We start from the raw sequence: 12,425 nt of genomic DNA, 5'->3' as shown, positions 1-12,425 counted from the left end.
ATAAAACCTAAACTATAAACCCTAAACCCTAAACCCTAAACCCCAAACCATAAACGCTAAACAACAAACCACAAACCCTAAATGCTAAATCCAGCCCATAAACACCAAACACTAATACACAAATCCTAAACCCTAAACCCTAACGTAGAAACACCAAACCCTAAACCCTAAATCCTAAACTATAAACCCTAAAAATAAACCCTAAACTCTAAACCATAAACCCAAAATCCTAAACCATAAACCCAAAACCCAAAATCCTAAACACTAAATCCTGAACCCTAAACCAGAAACACCAAACACTAAACACTAAACCCTAAAGCCTAAACCCAAAACCCTAAACCATAAACCATAAACCATAAACCATAAATGATAAACCCCAAACCCTAAACCATAAAACCTAAACCCTAGACCTTAAACCCTAAATCTCAAACCATAAACCGTAAACCCCCAAACCCTAAACCCTGAACCCAAAACCTAAAACCCAAAACGAAAATCCCTAAACCCTAAACACCACCCCACAAACACACAACCCTAAAACACAAACACTAATACCTAAACCACAACTCCTAAACCATTAATCCTATGGCCTAACCCCAAACCCTAAACCCTAAACCCTAAACGCTAAACACCAAACCCTAAAATCTAAACAATAAAACCTAAACCCTTAACCCTAAACCCCAAGCCCCAAAACCCAAACCTTAAACCATAAACCCTAAACCATAAACCACAAACACTAAATCCTAAACCCCAACCCACAAACCCCAAACCCTAAAACCTAATCCTAAACCCTAAATCCTAACCCATAAACACCAATTCCTAAACCTTAAACCCTAAACAACAAACCCTAAACCCTAAACCCTAAACCATAAACCGAAAACCCAATACCCTAAACCCTAAACCAGAAACACTAAATCCAAAACCCTAAACCCTAAATCCTAAACCAAAAACCCTAAACCATAAACCGTTAACCATAAACCATAAACGATAAACCCCAACCCCTAAACCATAAAACCTAAACCCTAAACCATAAACCCTAAATCTCAAATACTAAAATCCCCAAACTGTAAACCCTAAACCCAACACCCAAAAGCCAAAACAAATAACCCTAAACCCTAAACACCACCCCACAAACACAAAACCCTGAAACACAAACCCTAATATCTAAACCACCAACTCTAAACTATAAACCCTAGGGCCTAACCCCTAAACCCCAAACCGTAAACCCTAAACCATAAACCCTAAACCATAAATCCTAAACCATAAACCCTAAACACAAAACCCCATACCTTACACTATAATCCTTAAGACCTAAACCCTAAACAATAAAAACAAAACCATAAACCATAAACCCTAAACCCTAAACCCTAAAACCCAAACCCAAAACCCTAAACCCTAAATCTTAAACCATAAACCACAAACCCTAAATCCTAAACCGCAATCCACAAACACCAAACCCTAAAACACAAATCCTAAACCCTAAACCCTAACCCAAAAACACCAAACCTGAAACCCTAAACCCTAAAACCCAAAACCCTAACCCCTAAACCGAAAACATCAAACCCTAATCCTTAAACCCTAAACCATAAACCTTAAACCCTAAACCCTAAACCATAAACCCTAAATACTAACCTCTAAACCATAAACCCTAAACCGAAAACCCAAAACCCAAAACCATAAACCCTAAACCATAAACTATAAACCACAAACACTAATCCATAAAACTTAAATCCTAAACCCAAAACACTAAACCCTGAACCTTTAATCATAAACCCAAAATTATAAACCATAAACCCTAAACCCTAAACCCTAAATGATAAACCATAAACCCTAAACCCTAAACACTAAACCCTAAACCCTAAACCTTAAACCCTAAACCCCAAATCCTAAAACCTAAACAATAAAATCTAAACCATAAACCCTAAACCCAAAACCCTAAGCCCAAAACCCTAAACCCAAGACCCTAAACCATAAACCCTAAAACCAAAACCCAAAACCAAAAACCATAAACCCAAAACCTTAAACCATAAACCCTAAACCCTAAACCCTAAAACCCAAACCCAAAACCCTAAACCCTAAATCTTAAACCATAAACCACAAACCCTAAATCCTAAACCGCAATCCACAAACACCAAACCACAAACACAAAACCCTAAACCACAAACACTAATCCCTAAACCAAAACCATAAACCATAAACCCTAAGGCATAAACCCTAAACCATAGACCCTAAACCATGAACCCTAAACTATAAACCCTAAACCCTAACCCTAAACACTATACCCCATACCTTACACCATAATCCCAAAGACGTAAACCCTAAACCACAAAACATAAAACCTAAGCCCTAAACCCCAAACCATAAACCCTAAACAATAAAACCTAAACTATAAACCCTAAACCCTAAATCCCAAACCCAAAAACCTAAGCCATAAAACCTAAACTATAAACCCTAAACCCTAAACCCTAAACCCCAAACCATAAACGCTAAACAACAAACCACAAACCCTAAATGCTAAATCCAGCCCATAAACACCAAACACTAATACACAAATCCTAAACCCTAAACCCTAACGTAGAAACACCAAACCCTAAACCCTAAATCCTAAACTATAAACCCTAAAAAATAAACCCTAAACTCTAAACCATAAACCCAAAATCCTAAACCATAAACCCAAAACCCAAAATCCTAAACACTAAATCCTGAACCCTAAACCAGAAACACCAAACACTAAACACTAAACCCTAAAGCCTAAACCCAAAACCCTAAACCATAAACCATAAACCATAAACCATAAATGATAAACCCCAAACCCTAAACCATAAAAACTAAACCCTAGACCTTAAACCCTAAATCTCAAACCATAAACCGTAAACCACCAAACCCTAAACCCTGAACCCAAAACCTAAAACCCAAAACAAAAATCCCTAAACCCTAAACACCACCCCACAAACACACAACCCTAAAACACAAACACTAATACCTAAACCACAACTCCTAAACCATTAATCCTATGGCCTAACCCCAAACCCTAAACCCTAAACCCTAAACCCTAAACACCAAACCCTAAAATCTAAACAATAAAACCTAAACCTTTAACCCTAAACCCCAAGCCCCAAAACCCAAACCTTAAACCATAAACCCTAAACCATAAACCACAAACACTAAATCCTAAACCCCAACCCACAAACCCCAAACCCTAAAACCTAATCCTAAACCCTAAATCCTAACCCATAAACACCAATTCCTAAACCTTAAACACTAAACAACAAACCCTAAACCCTAAACCCTAAACCATAAACCGAAAACCCAATACCCTAAACCCTAAACCAGAAACTCTAAATCCAAAACCCTAAACCCTAAATCCTAAACCAAAAACCCTAAACCATAAACCGTTAACCATAAACCATAAACGATAAACACCAACCCCTAAACCATAAAACCTAAACCCTAAACCATAAACCCTAAATCTCAAATACTAAAATCCCCAAACCGTAAACCCTAAACCCAACACCCAAAAGCCAAAACAAATAACCCTAAACCCTAAACACCACCCCACAAACACAAAACCCTGAAACACAAACCCTAATATCTAAACCACAAACTCTAAACTATAAACCCTAGGGCCTAACCCCTAAACCCCAAACCGTAAACCCTAAACCATAAACCCTAAACCATAAATCCTAAACCATAAACCCTAAACACTAAACCCCATACCTTACACTATAATCCTTAAGACCTAAACCCTAAACAATAAAAACAAAACCATAAACCATAAACCCTAAACCCTAAACCCTAAAACCCAAACCCAAAACCCTAAACCCTAAATCTTAAACCATAAACCACAAACCCTAAATCCTAAACCGCAATCCACAAACACCAAACCCTAAAACACAAATCCTAAACCCTAAACCCTAACCCAAAAACACCAAACCTGAAACCCTAAACCCTAAAACACAAAACCCTAACCCCTAAACCGAAAACATCAAACCCTAATCCTTAAACCCTAAACCATAAAACTTAAACCCTAAACCCTAAACCATAAACCCTAAATACTAACCTCTAAACCATAAACCCTAAACCCAAAACCCAAAACCCAAAACCATAAACCCTAAACCATAAACTATAAACCACAAACACTAATCCATAAAACTTAAATCCTAAACCCAAAACACTAAACCCTGAACCTTTAATCATAAACCCAAAATTATAAACCATAAACCCTAAACCCTAAACCCTAAATGATAAACCATAAACCCTAAACCCTAAACACTAAACCCTAAACCCTAAACCTTAAACCCTAAACCCCAAATCCTAAAACCTAAACAATAAAATCTAAACCATAAACCCTAAACCCAAAACCCTAAGCCCAAAACCCTAAACCCAAGACCCTAAACCATAAACCCTAAAACCAAAACCTAAAACCAAAAACCATAAACCCAAAACCTTAAACCATAAACCCTAAACCCTAAACCAAAAATCCTATAACCTAAACCCTAAAGCCTAGACGCAAAACCACAAACATTAAACCCTAAACACAACACCACATACCCAAAACCTTAAAATTGAAACCTTAAACCCTAAACCCTAAACCATAATTCACAAACCCTAAATCATAAGCCCTAAACCCCAACAAACAAATAACAAACCCAAAACCCTAAACCCCAAATCATAAACCCTAAACCCTAAATCATAAACCCTAAACCCTAAACCCTAAAACCTAAACCCTAATCCTAAACCCTAATCCCGGAAACCTAAATCATAAACCCAAATCCATGAACCATATACCATAAAACCTAAATGCTAAGCCATAAACCCAAAATCCTAAACCCTAAATCACAAATCTTAAACCATAAACCCACAAACCCTAAACCATAAACCCAAAGCCCAAAACCCAAAACTCTAAACCCTAAACACCACCCCACAAACACAAAACCCTAAACCACAAACACTAATCCCTAAACCAAAACCATAAACCATAAACCCTAAGGCATAAACCCTAAACCATAGACCCTAAACCATGAACCCTAAACTATAAACCCTAAACCCTAACCCTAAACACTATACCCCATACCTTACACCATAATCCCAAAGGCGTAAACCCTAAACCACAAAACATAAAACCTAAGCCCTAAACCCCAAACCATAAACCCTAAATAATAAAACCTAAACTATAAACCCTAAACCCTAAATCCCAAACCCAAAAACCTAAGCCATAAAACCTAAACTATAAACCCTAAACCCTAAATCCCAAACCCAAAAACCTAAGCCATAAAACCTAAACTATAAACCCTAAACCCTAAACCCTAAACCCCAAACCATAAACGCTAAACAACAAACCACAAACCCTAAATGCTAAATCCAGCCCATAAACACCAAACACTAATACACAAATCCTAAACCCTAAACCCTAACGTAGAAACACCAAACCCTAAACCCTAAATCCTAAACTATAAACCCTAAAAATAAACCCTAAACTCTAAACCATAAACCCAAAATCCTAAACCATAAACCCAAAACCCAAAATCCTAAACACTAAATCCTAAACTCTAAACCAGAAACACCAAACACTAAACACTAAACCCTAAAGCCTAAACCCAAAACCCTAAACCATAAACCATAAACCATAAACCATAAATGATAAACCCCAAACCCTAAACCATAAAACCTAAACCCTAGACCTTAAACCCTATATCTCAAACCATAAACCGTAAACCCCCAAACCCTAAACCCTGAACCCAAAACCTAAAACCCAAAACGAAAATCCCTAAACCCTAAACACCACCCCACAAACACACAACCCTAAAACACAAACACTAATACCTAAACCACAACTCCTAAACCATTAATCCTATGGCCTAACCCCAAACCCTAAACCCTAAACCCTAAACGCTAAACACCAAACCCTAAAATCTAAACAATAAAACCTAAACCTTTAACCCTAACCCATAAACACCAATTCCTAAACCTTAAACCCTAAACAACAAACCCTAAACCCTAAACCCTAAACCATAAACCGAAAACCCAATACCCTAAACCCTAAACCAGAAACACTAAATCCAAAACCCTAAACCCTAAATCCTAAACCAAAAACCCTAAACCATAAACCGTTAACCATAAACCATAAACGATAAACCCCAACCCCTAAACCATAAAACCTAAACCCTAAACCATAAACCCTAAATCTCAAATACTAAAATCCACAAACCCTAAACCCTAAACCCAACACCCAAAAGCCAAAACAAATAACCCTAAACCCTAAACACCACCCCACAAACACAAAACCCTAAAACACAAACCCTAATATCTAAACCACAAACCCAAAACTATAAACCCTAGGGCCTAACCCCTAAACCCCAAACCGTAAACCCTAAACCATAAACCCTAAACCATAAATCCTAAACCATAAACCCTAAACACTAAACCCCATACCTTACACTATAATCCTTAAGACCTAAACCCTAAACAATAAAAACAAAACCATAAACCATAAACCCTAAACCCTAAACCCTAAAACCCAAACCCAAAACCCAAAACCCTAAATCTTAAACCATAAACCACAAACCCTAAATCCTAAACCGCAATCCACAAACACCAAACCCTAAAACACAAATCCTAAACCCTAAACCCTAACCCAAAAACACCAAACCCGAAACCCTAAACCCTAAAACCCAAAACCCTAACCCCTAAACCGAAAACACCAAACCCTAATCCTTAAACCATAAACCATAAACCTTAAACCCTATACCCTAAACCATAAACCCTAAATACTAACCTCTAAACCATAAACCCTAAACCCAAAACCCAAAACCCAAAACCATAAACCCTAAACCATAAACTATAAACCACAAACACCAATCCATAAAACTTAAATCCTAAACCCAAAACACTAAACCCTGAACCTTTAATCATAAACCCAAAATTATAAACCATAAACCCTAAACCCTAAACCCTAAATGATAAACCATAAACCCTAAACCCTAAACACTAAACCCTAAACCCTAAACCTTAAACCCTAAACCCCAAATCCTAAAACCTAAACAAGAAAATCTAAACCATAAACCCTAAACCCAAAACCCTAAGCCCAAAACCCTAAACCCAAGACCCTAAACCATAAACCCTAAAACCAAAACCCAAAACCAAAAACCATAAACCCAAAACCTTAAACCATAAACCCTAAACCCTAAACCAAAAATCCTATAACCTAAACCCTAAAGCCTAGACGCAAAACCACAAACACTAAACCCTAAACACAACACCACATACCCAAAACCTTAAAATTGAAACCTTAAACCCTAAACCCTAAACCATAATTCACAAACCCTAAATCATAAGCCCTAAACCCCAACAAACAAATAACAAACCCAAAACCCTAAACCCCAAATCATAAACCCTAAACCCTAAATCATAAACCCTAAACCCTAAACCCTAAAACCTAAACCCTAATCATAAACCCTAAACCCGGAAACCTAAATCATAAACCCAAATCCATGAACCATATACCATAAAACCTAAATGCTAAGCCATAAACCCAAAATCCTAAACCCTAAATCATAAACTATAAACCCTAAATCACAAATCTTAAACCATAAACCCACAAACCCTAAACCATAAACCCAAAGCCCAAAACCCAAAACTCTAAACCCTAAACACCACCCCACAAACACAAAACCCTAAACCACAAACACTAATCCCTAAACCAAAACCATAAACCATAAACCCTAAGGCATAAACCCTAAACCATAGACCCTAAACCATGAACCCTAAACTATAAACCCTAAACCCTAACCCTAAACACTATACCCCATACCTTACACCATAATCCCAAAGGCGTAAACCCTAAACCACAAAACATAAAACCTAAGCCCTAAACCCCAAACCATAAACCCTTGCTAAACAACAAACCACAAACCCTAAATGCTAAATCCAGCCCATAAACACCAAACATTAATACACAAATCCTAAACCCTAAACCCTAACGTAGAAACACCAAACCCTAAACCCTAAAACCTAAACTATAAACCCTAAAAAATAAACCCTAAACTCTAAACCATAAACCCAAAATCCTAAACCATAAACCCAAAACCCAAAATCCTAAACACTAAATCCTAAACCTTAAACCAGAAACACCAAACACTAAACACTAAACCCTAAAGCCTAAACCCAAAACCCAAAACCCTAAACCATAAACCATAAACCATAAACCATAAATGATAAACCCCAAACCCTAAACCATAAAACCTAAACCCTAGACCTTAAACCCTAAATCTCAAACCATAAACCGTAAACCCCCAAACCCTAAACCCTGAACCCAAAACCTAAAACCCAAAACGAAAATCCCTAAACCCTAAACACCACCCCACAAACACACAACCCTAAAACACAAACACTAATACCTAAACCACAACTCCTAAACCATTAATCCTATGGCCTAACCCCAAAACCCCAAACCATAAAGCATAAACCCTAATCCATAAATCCTAAACCATAAACCCTAAACACTAAACCCTATACCTTACGCTATAATCCCTAAGGCCTAAACCCTAAACAATAAAAACTATACCCTAAACCCTAAACCCTAAACCCTCCCACACTAAAACTTAAACAATAAAACCTAAACCATTAATCCTAAACCCAAAATCCTAAACCCTAAATCCTAAACCACAAACCACAAACCCTAAATCCTAAACACCAACACACAAACACCAAATCTAAAATACAAATCCTAAACCCTATACCCTAACCCATAAACACCAAACCCTAAACCCTAAGCCGTAAACACTAACCCATAAACCATAAACCCTAAACCATAAACCCTAAATCTTAAACCCTAAACCCTAAACACTAAACCATAAACCCTAAACCCTAAACACTAAACCAAAAACCCTAAACCTTAAACTATAAACCCTAAACCATAAACCATAAACCCTAAACCATAAACAATAAAACCTAAACACTAAACCAGAAACCCTAAACCCAAACCCTAAACCGTAAACCCAAACCCTAAACAATAAAACCTAAATCATAAACCATAAACTGTAAACCCTAAACCCTAAACCTTAAAACCTAAATAATAAAACCTAAACCCTAAACCCTAAACTGCAAACCGCAAACCCCAAACCCAAAAACCCTAAACCACAAACTACACACCCTAAACCACAAACCCTTAACCCTAAAATACAAATCCTAAACACTAAATCCTAACCCATAAATACCAAACCCTAAAATGCAAACTCTAAACCCTTATCCCTAAGTCATAAACCCATATCCATAAACCATAAATCCTAAACCCAAAACCATAAACCATAAACCATAAACCTTAAACCCTAAACTATAAACCAAAACACTAAACCCTAAACCCACAACCCTAAAGCATAAACCATAAACCATAAATTTAAACCCAAAACCCTAAACCCTAAATCACAAACCCTAAATCCTAAAACCTAAACACTAAACACCAAACCCCAAAACCATAAACACTAAACACCAAACCCCACACCTTACACTATAATCCCTAAGGCCTAAATCCTAAATAATAGAAACTAAACCATAAACCAAAACCCTAAACCCTAAACCCTAAACCCCAAAACCCAAACCATAAACCATAAACCCTAAACCACAAACCACAAACACTAAATCCTAAACCCCAACCCACAAACACCAAACCCTAAAACAAAATCCTAAACCCTAAATCCTAACCCATAAACACAAATCCCTAAACCCTAAACCCTAAACAACAAACCTTAAACCTTAAACCATAAACCCTAAACCCTAAACCCTAAACCCTAACCCAAAAACACCAAACCCCAAACTATAAACCCTCAACCTTAAACTATAAACCATAAACCCTAAACCGTAAACCCTAAACCATAAACACAAAACCCTAAACCCTAAACCCAAAACCCAAAACCCAAAACCCTAAACCCTAAATCATAAACCATAATCCACATACACTAAACCAAAAAACTTAAACCCTAAACCCAAAACCCTAAACCCTGAACCGTAAATCATAAACCCAAAAACATAAACCATAAACCCTAACCCTAAACTGTAAATCATAAACCCTAAACCCTAAACACTAAACCCAAAACACTAAACCCTAATCCTAAAACCATAAACCGTAAACCCTAAACCATAAACCATAAACCTTAAACCATAAACCATAAATCCTAAACCATAAAACCTAAGCCCTAAACCCTAAACCCTAAGTCACAAATCCTAAACCATAAACCCACAAACCATAAACCTTAAACTCTAAACCTAAAACCCAAAACCCTAAACCCTATATATACCACCCCATAAACACAAAACACTAAATCCTAAACCCTAAACCATAAACCCTAAACCATAAACCCTAAACGCTAAACCCCATAACTTACACCATAATCCATAAGGCCTAAACCCTAAACCCCATAATATAAAGCCTAAACCCTAAGCCCCAGACCCTAAACCCTAAACAATAAAATCTAAACCATAAACCATAAACCCTAAACCTTAAACCCTAAACCCCAAACCCTAAAACCTAAACAATAAAATCTAAACCATTAACCACAAACCCTAAATCCTCAGCCCAAAACCCTAAACCCAAAACCTTAAACAATGAATCCTAAACCCTAAACCCAAAACCCAAAGCCCTATACACTAATCCACAAACCCTAAACCATAAACCCTAAACCCCAACCCACAAATACCAAACCCAAAACTCTAAACCGCAAACAATAAACCCTAAACCTAAACCCCAAAACATAAACCATAAATCCTAAACCATGAAACGAAACCATAAAACCTAAACCCTAAACCGTAACTGAAAACCTAAAACCCTAAACCTTGAACCCTAAATCATATACCGAAATCCATAATCCATAAACCCCAAACACTAAACCTTAAACCCAAAACCTTAAACCCTAATCGTTAAACCATAAACCCTAAATCCTAAACCCAAAACCCGAAACCATAAATGATAAACCCTAAACCTTAAACCGTAAAACCTAAACCTTGAACCTTAAACCCTAAATCAGAAACCCTAAACCATAAACACAGAAACCCAAAACCCAAAACCCAAAACCCAAAACCCTAAACACAACCCCACAAACACAAAACCATAAAACACAAACCTTAATCCCTAAACCACAAACCCTAAACCATAAACAATAAGGACTAAAACCTAAACCCTAAACCCTAAACCCTAAACCCTAAACCCTAAACCATAAACTCTAAACCATAAACCCTAAGCACTAAACCCCATGCCTTACACCATAATCCCGAAGGCCTAAACCATAAACCACACAACATAAAACCTAAACACTAAACCCCAAACCTTAAACCCTAAACAATAAAACCTAAACCATAAACCATAAACCATAAACCCTAAACGCTAAACAACAAACCCTAAAACCTAAACTATAAAACCTAAACTATAATCCCTAAACCCAAAACCACAAACCACAAACCATAAACCCTAACCCACAAACCACAAACCCTAAACCACAAACCCTAAACCCTAAACCCCAACTCACAAACACCAAACCCTAAAACACAAATCATAAACCCTAAACCATAACCATAATCCATAAACCCTAAACCCAAATCACAAAACCCTAACCCATAAACACAAAATCCTTAACCTTAAACCCTAAACCCTAAATAATAAACCCTAAGCCCTAAACCCTAAACCATAAACCATAAAACCAAAACCCAAAACCCTAAACACTAAACCCTAATCCATAAACCATAAACCATAAACCCAAAACCCAAAACCCAAAACCCAAAACCCTAAACCCAAAACCCTAAACACAACCCCACAAACCACAAACCCTAAACCACAAACCCTAAACCCTAAACCCCAACTCACAAACACCAAACCCTAAAACACAAATCCTAAACCCTAAACCATAACCATAATCCATAAACCCTAAACCCAAAACACAAAACCCTAACCCATAAACACAAAATCCTTAACCTTAAACCCTAAACCCTAAATAATAAACCCTAAGCCCTAAACCCTAAATCATAAACCATAAAACCAAAACCCAAAACCCTAAACACTAAACCCTAATCCATAAACCATAAACCATAAACCCAAAACCCAAAACCCTAAACCCTAAACCCAAAACCCTAAACACAACCCCACAAACACAAAACCCTAAAACACAAACCTTAAACCCTAAACCCTAAACCATGATCTACAAACCATAAACCATAAACCCTAAGGCCTAAACCCTAAATCCCAACCAACAAATACCAAAGCCTAAACCCTAAACCCCAAACCATAAATCCTAAACCCTAAACCATAAATCCTAAACCCTAAATCATAAACCCAAAACCATAAACCCAAAACCCTAAACCCTAAACCCTAAACCTTAAACCTTGAACCCTAAATCATAAACCCAGAACCATAAACCATAAATCCTAAACCCTAAACCCTAATA

The sequence above is a fragment of the Arachis duranensis genome, unplaced genomic scaffold (assembly GCF_000817695.3).
Source record: "Arachis duranensis cultivar V14167 unplaced genomic scaffold, aradu.V14167.gnm2.J7QH unplaced_Scaffold_5501, whole genome shotgun sequence".
NCBI classification, from domain to species: Eukaryota; Viridiplantae; Streptophyta; class Magnoliopsida; order Fabales; family Fabaceae; genus Arachis; species Arachis duranensis.
This window is presented reverse-complemented; position numbering follows the sequence as displayed.